This window comes from Ixodes scapularis, unplaced genomic scaffold (assembly GCF_016920785.2).
Source record: "Ixodes scapularis isolate PalLabHiFi unplaced genomic scaffold, ASM1692078v2 PGA_scaffold6__148_contigs__length_123643588, whole genome shotgun sequence".
NCBI lineage: Eukaryota > Metazoa > Arthropoda > Arachnida > Ixodida > Ixodidae > Ixodes > Ixodes scapularis.
The window spans coordinates 118,068,126-118,074,131 of record NW_024609881.1 but is presented as its reverse complement, the minus strand read 5'-3'; positions in this window follow the sequence as shown (position 1 = coordinate 118,074,131).

Genomic DNA, 6,006 nt, shown 5'->3' with positions numbered 1-6,006 from the left:
GCTTTTTGTCGAAATGTGTGTCACAAACTCTAAATCAACCGCTCGTCGTGTTACCGCATATGAAAAAAACAGCACGTAAGATTTGCTGGTGAGTTAGTTCGCTTAACATAGAGGGGTCCCGCAAAGTCTGTGCCCACTGCTTCAAACGGGTCCGCCTGCGTTGTCCGATCCGCCGGCAAGTGTCCCGTTGGAGCACTTGCAGGAGTCGCGTTGAATCGCTGGCAGGTCACATAGGCACTACACCCTGATACGTACGCACCACCTTCTTTACTAGCTGTCTTCGCACGAGAGTTTCCCTGGCTCTCGCGTACAGTACCTGGTGATGGGCGTCAACAGTCAGCAACATTGAGTATCGATGCTCCTTAAGTAAGATGGGGTGGCGTACTTCCTGCGTCAGGTTCGATGACTGGAGTTGACAGCTGATCCTCACCAATCTCTCTTCATCAAGGAAACTGCGAAAGTCACGCAAGAGCCACCCAGGTGGGGGGCGACATTCTCTTTGCTGCACCATCAATTTCGGAGGCAAACACTGATCTTTGAGTTCATGTTATCCAATGTGTTTGCGCTACCTGGATCTTCTCGACGGGGAGTGGCCCCATCCCTTTTTTCTGACAATTTGAGATTATAGACAAACCGTAAAATCCAGGCCGTTGTTCTGTGGAGTTTCAAGGCCGAGCTGAACCTTGAGATATCTAGCAGCTCTTCCAGTGCAGTTGCAGTTACCTCGAAGAGCTCTGTTTCGGAGTCCTCTCCTCGAGGCCGTCGTGGGAAAGTTGCTCGTCACCTTCCCTAGGCCATTCTGTCGCAGGTAGTACAAGCCAACTTGGTCCGGTCCACCAGAGCGGTGCAGAAAGCAATCGACCTGCGGACAGCCCTCGTGTCATCAGGTCGGCGGGATTTTTCTTCCCCGGGCAGTGGTGCCACATTGCCCTGTCGCTGTTTGCTTGAATTTCGTGTACTCGATTTTTCACGAACGTCTTCCGTCTGAATAGTTCTCCCTAATCCCGTGCAGAGCGATCATGGAGTCCGTCCAGAAGTTGATTTCATCCACTTGGATTTCGAGGCTTGTCCTAGCGTACTTAAACAGCCTCGATCCGATCAAGCTGGCCATCAGCTCAAATCTCGCAAGGCAGATTTTCTTCAGGGGCGACACGCGGCGCTTAGCCAGTAAGGGTGTCGCAGTGTTTTTCCCGGTGTCATCCGTTGAACAGATGAAGATCATGGATCCGTATACGGAGGTGCTGGCACCCGAAAACACGGGAAACGTTCAATGTACATAGTTGCCCTTCATTTCGCTGTCGTAAAACCTGGGCACGTTAATCTGCTGAAGTGTGGTGAGCTAGCCGCACCTTTGTTCCAGCCACTCATCAATTCTTCCCGCAGTGTATCGTCCCAGCGCAGGCTCCTCTTCCAGAGTTCCTGAAACAAGGTCTTGGCTCGCACCACGAAGGGAGAGAGGAAACCAAGGGGGTCATACAGACGTGACGTTGTCTGGAGTACGAAACACTTGGTGTTTCTTCGTTGGCGGGCAAACTCAATCACGTGTTCTGCCGAAATGAAAAGGCTGTCTTTTCTCGGCCTCCCACGTCGGACTAAGTACCTTCAACACACCCGTCTGTTGTCCCACTGGTCTCTCATCGGGACCCTTGTCTTCCAACATTTTCGTCAGGGCAGCGCTATTGGAACCACGCTTATGGAGCTTCATCCCTGATGCTTCAAATATCTCGATCACCTCGTTGCAGAATGTCCGGGCGTCCTCTGCACTTTCCGCGGCCGTCACGAGGTTCTCCACGTAGACCGATCTACCCAGTCGCTATGCTGTCTTGGGGAATACGCTTTCCATTTCTTTAAAATTATGTCGCCGGGCTGCGGCCAACAGAAAGGGGCTGGTCGTGGCTCCGAAAATGACTCTCGTCATAAGCCAGACTTCCACCTCCGGAGTTGTCTGGTTCGGTTGAGGTGATTCTTTGTGCCAGAGGAACCGGAGGGCATTACGATCCTCCGGTTGTACTACAATCTGATGGAAGGCCTTTTCGACGTCCGCAACCAGTGCCACCGGGTGTTGCCTGAAGTTGACAAGCAGGCTAACAAGGAGCTGGGTTCACGTTTGGACCCCCCTCCAGGTTGTCGTTTAGTGACTTGCAGTTCGGTCCGTGTGAAGACGCATTGAAAATGATTCTCATCTTCGTCGTACTGCTGTCCTCTCGCAGAAGAGCCTGGTGTGGTGTCGCGGAGAAAATATTTAATCTCTCCGTTGTTGCAAGATACTGATGTTAACAAATAACGGTTTATTTAAGGCGTATGAGATAGACATTTTCGTAAAAAATATGGGCAATTTGTCAATGAGCTTTGGAGAAGAAATACTCCCAACTACTGGCGACATCCTCTGCCGTCCTCCTCGACCACACCTTCAGCGGGTGCCCCAACCACAGCCAAACTCGACGAACAAGGATCCACACAACGGTGGGCGAGCTGAACTCCTCCACAGCCGTAAGGGCCGGGTTCCATTTTTGTGAGTTAGCGGGCGCAAGAACCCCACAGCCGAAGAGTGTCAGACGTGCAGGCTGGCCTCCAGAGGCAGGGTGATGTCCAGGGCTTGGTATCCGGGAGCCAAGTCCTCTGCGGGGCCTTGGCGGCTGCTTATATCGGATTCAGCAGCATTCTGAAGCCACTTTGGCAACCAATCACAAAAGTTTTTCTTCGAGCCAATCAAAAGGCACGGAGCCCAAAGCAAACATCAGCATGACAAAACAAGCACATACACAAGACAAAGCACATTTCGGACGAAGTTCAAAAGATCAGCTAAAACAGGACAAAGCACGTAAGAAGGCAGAGAAGTTATACATCGAGCAAAACCACCTCCGAAGAAGACATCCCGAAAGCAGACATGCACAAAACAAAACATCTCCGACGCGGGGTTCTATAAACTAAGTGTAGCGTTACAGCATTCACGTTCGCCCCCATTTGCCCCCCCCCCCCCCCCCCCCCCGACTCCGGTAGAATACATGAGCCGTTCCGTGGAGACGAACGAACTCTCAGAAAAGGTAAAGTGAAGCAAGACCAAATGCTCGAGCACAATTTCGCGGCAGTGGCATGTAGTATACGCGTTCACCCGGGTTCTCTCTTGACCCACTCAGCCATTCCGTGTTCGACGTAAAGCCGGACTGCCTGTTTATATCTCTGCATGCGCTCAGAATTCTTGCTCAGCCTCTTTCGCTGGCTTTCGAGTCTCTTCCAAGCCATCTCTCGGTTGCAATCAAGCTTTACATCAGGTTTCCAAGGGAGGCTCACTTCCTATCTTCGATCGGGTTTGGTAATGCTTACCTCATAGCGTTGCATGGTGGCGCTATCGGAGTGATCCTGAACCTCTGCGTCCACGACTCCCATACTCTCAAGCTCCCAAAAACCTCTTAAAAATGCTGTGTTCTCCTGGTCGCATATGAAAACAGTTAACAGTAGGTGAAGTCGCCTGGGAGCGTCCATGTACTGCCCAACCAAAGCCAGTCTCCACTGCCGTCAGGTTTTCGCTCAGTCGACGGACTCTTCCCGTAACGCGTCCCCAGCAGCGATCCAATCCCAAAAGGATACTCCGTTGCCTTCGAGTTCGTTCAAGTCGTCACCCACCGTTAGTCCGAGTTCCTCCATATTGACAAGGAAGTCTTCACCCGGGCTAGAAAGTTCCTGTTCGCAGATAGAACGCGTCTTGAGGGCGCCTATCTCGGATGCCTGGCCGGTTAGGTGATTACTAAAAACTACTCATACTCTACGGTACGTTTGTTCGCTAGTCTTGCCACAGAACACTCCGACGGTCAGAACCTAATTCCCGAGAAGGTTGTAACCAAGACTCCTCGACAGCTCCTCTGTAATGACGGACCTTTGAGTAGCGCTGTCGAAGAGAATGCAGGCCAACTTCCTTTTGTTCTTTCTTCTTACCCACGCGGTAATCGTTTGCAGAAGGACGGCCGGTTTGTTGCCTTTCTCGCTCAGATGCAGGCTGAGCGGTGTCTTGTCTTTCTTTCGCGTTTCATCCGATCCGCTGGCAGCTCCTCCCGTAAAGTATAATCTGAATCACACATGGAGGATACATGTCTCCTTCGACACCTGTCACAACAGAGCGTGCCGCGACACATTCTTGCCACGTGGTACGGCTTTGTGCACCGGAAGCACCTCTGGTCAACCAGCAGCCTGCGCTTCTTTTCCTTAGGTTCGATCTTTGCGTTAAAGTCTGGTGTGCTGTGAGCCTTTGATTTCCAAAGAAAACAATCCATGCTGTCCATCCTGCCATGCAAGGCCGTAGCGGTAGCGTTCCGAGCCTTGGCGTAGTTAGGCGCTTTTTCGTCAATTCGTGCATGAAGAAACAACGTGTAGGCTTACCGCCGGCGTCATCGGGTTGTTCCTTGAATGTTTTCTCCCGGCTTTCCACCTCAATCCTGAGAAAGTTCAGCAGAAACGGCGCACTTGCTTAACGGGTCCTGGCTCCGTTGCGGAGCCGGAGCCGATGCGGTTGCTGAGGTTCCCCCGGTGGTGGTGTTTTCGGCGTTCCCTGAAGACATCTTGCGGTTGAACTCCAGCCTCATGTCGCCCGGAAGCGCCCGGAGCAGGACCGGGGAGATCATGGCACAGTAGGACTGATCCGTCACGCCCAACGTCCGAAGGCCCCGGATATGAGCCTGAGCGCTGTCGTAGACCCGCCGCAGAGCTTTGACGCTGCGCGATTACGGAACCTGATTGTTGTCCATGAGCCTTGTCATGTGGTCCTGGATCAGCTCCGCCATGTTCCTGAACCGCCGCTGCAGGAGCTTGACGGCGTGAGTGTAGCATACAGCGAGTGGGTGCAATCCTGCGATGGCGGCTGCTCCATTCCCAGTCAGGACTGACCTCAAGTAATTGAAGTTTTCTGACGGTGATAAGATCGAATTTTTATGAATGGCGGTATGAAATTGCTCCCAGAAGGCCTGCCAAATTTTTCGGTGTCCGTTAAGGCTCTAATTTGGAAGCTTGATTTTTTTCTGTCACGTTTCTTGCTTCCCGCCCTTCGTTTGATTGCCCGCTTGTTCGTTGGCTGTCCTCCGGTGTCTTCACTTTCCTTTTGAGCTTCGCTAGGCACGTGACGATATCTTGTCAGAATAATCTATCACTCGCGTGAATTCTGCTTCTGCTTCTTTTTTTTGAGAAATCAACGACTCGATCGCGGAATCTGCGTGGTTGAGTTGGTTCCGAGCGAAGCTCTGGACCAACTCAACCAATTCAACCACAATGATCTCGACATTTCGATCGAGCTCGATCAAAATTTCGAGATCATCGATGGTCGGCGTTGCTGATGGAATAAATCCTGTGCTTCGCTCAAGAGCCTCGTTACTTGCGTTCGATGCGTTTTTCGTTTTTTCTTGAGAACATCGATTGCCATTCAGTCCTAGCTTGTAGTGCTGCTCTCCTGTGTCGGCCTATGGTAGATGTTGCCGTCGATTATCAGGTTTTGCTTGTTCAGTCGTTACGTTTCCTTCTCTGCCTGCCGGCGATTCGATCACTCGTTGCTCGTCGGCTTCATTTGTAGTGCGGCAGTTTCTTCCCGCGTTTCGGCACCAATTTGTTTTTGTGGAAATCGTACTTCTTGGCGTTCCAAGATATCGATCAATCTTGAACAAATCCCCAACACTGTTATTTTAACTTTACACACCCGTTCCAGACGGAAGGGTTACTGTCTCGTACTCCGCTCGCTTTAAAGGGGCGATGCAACAATTCTTGTACTTTGCGCAAATACCGCTTAGAACGGATCCCTGACATTAATGACCTATGAAACACGCGTTCGTTTTTCACCCCACGCAATGGAAGTCCCATTAAAAATTTAAGAAAAACAGGCAGCGTTCACCCCCTCAACTCGCAGCCAGAACAAGCGGCCACGTGATCTGGAGCCGATTATATGCCGCCAATGTTGATCATAGCCACGCGCTGGGGTCGGCAAAGCACAGGACACGCGCTGAGTTCCAGACATTGTTATGGCTCGGC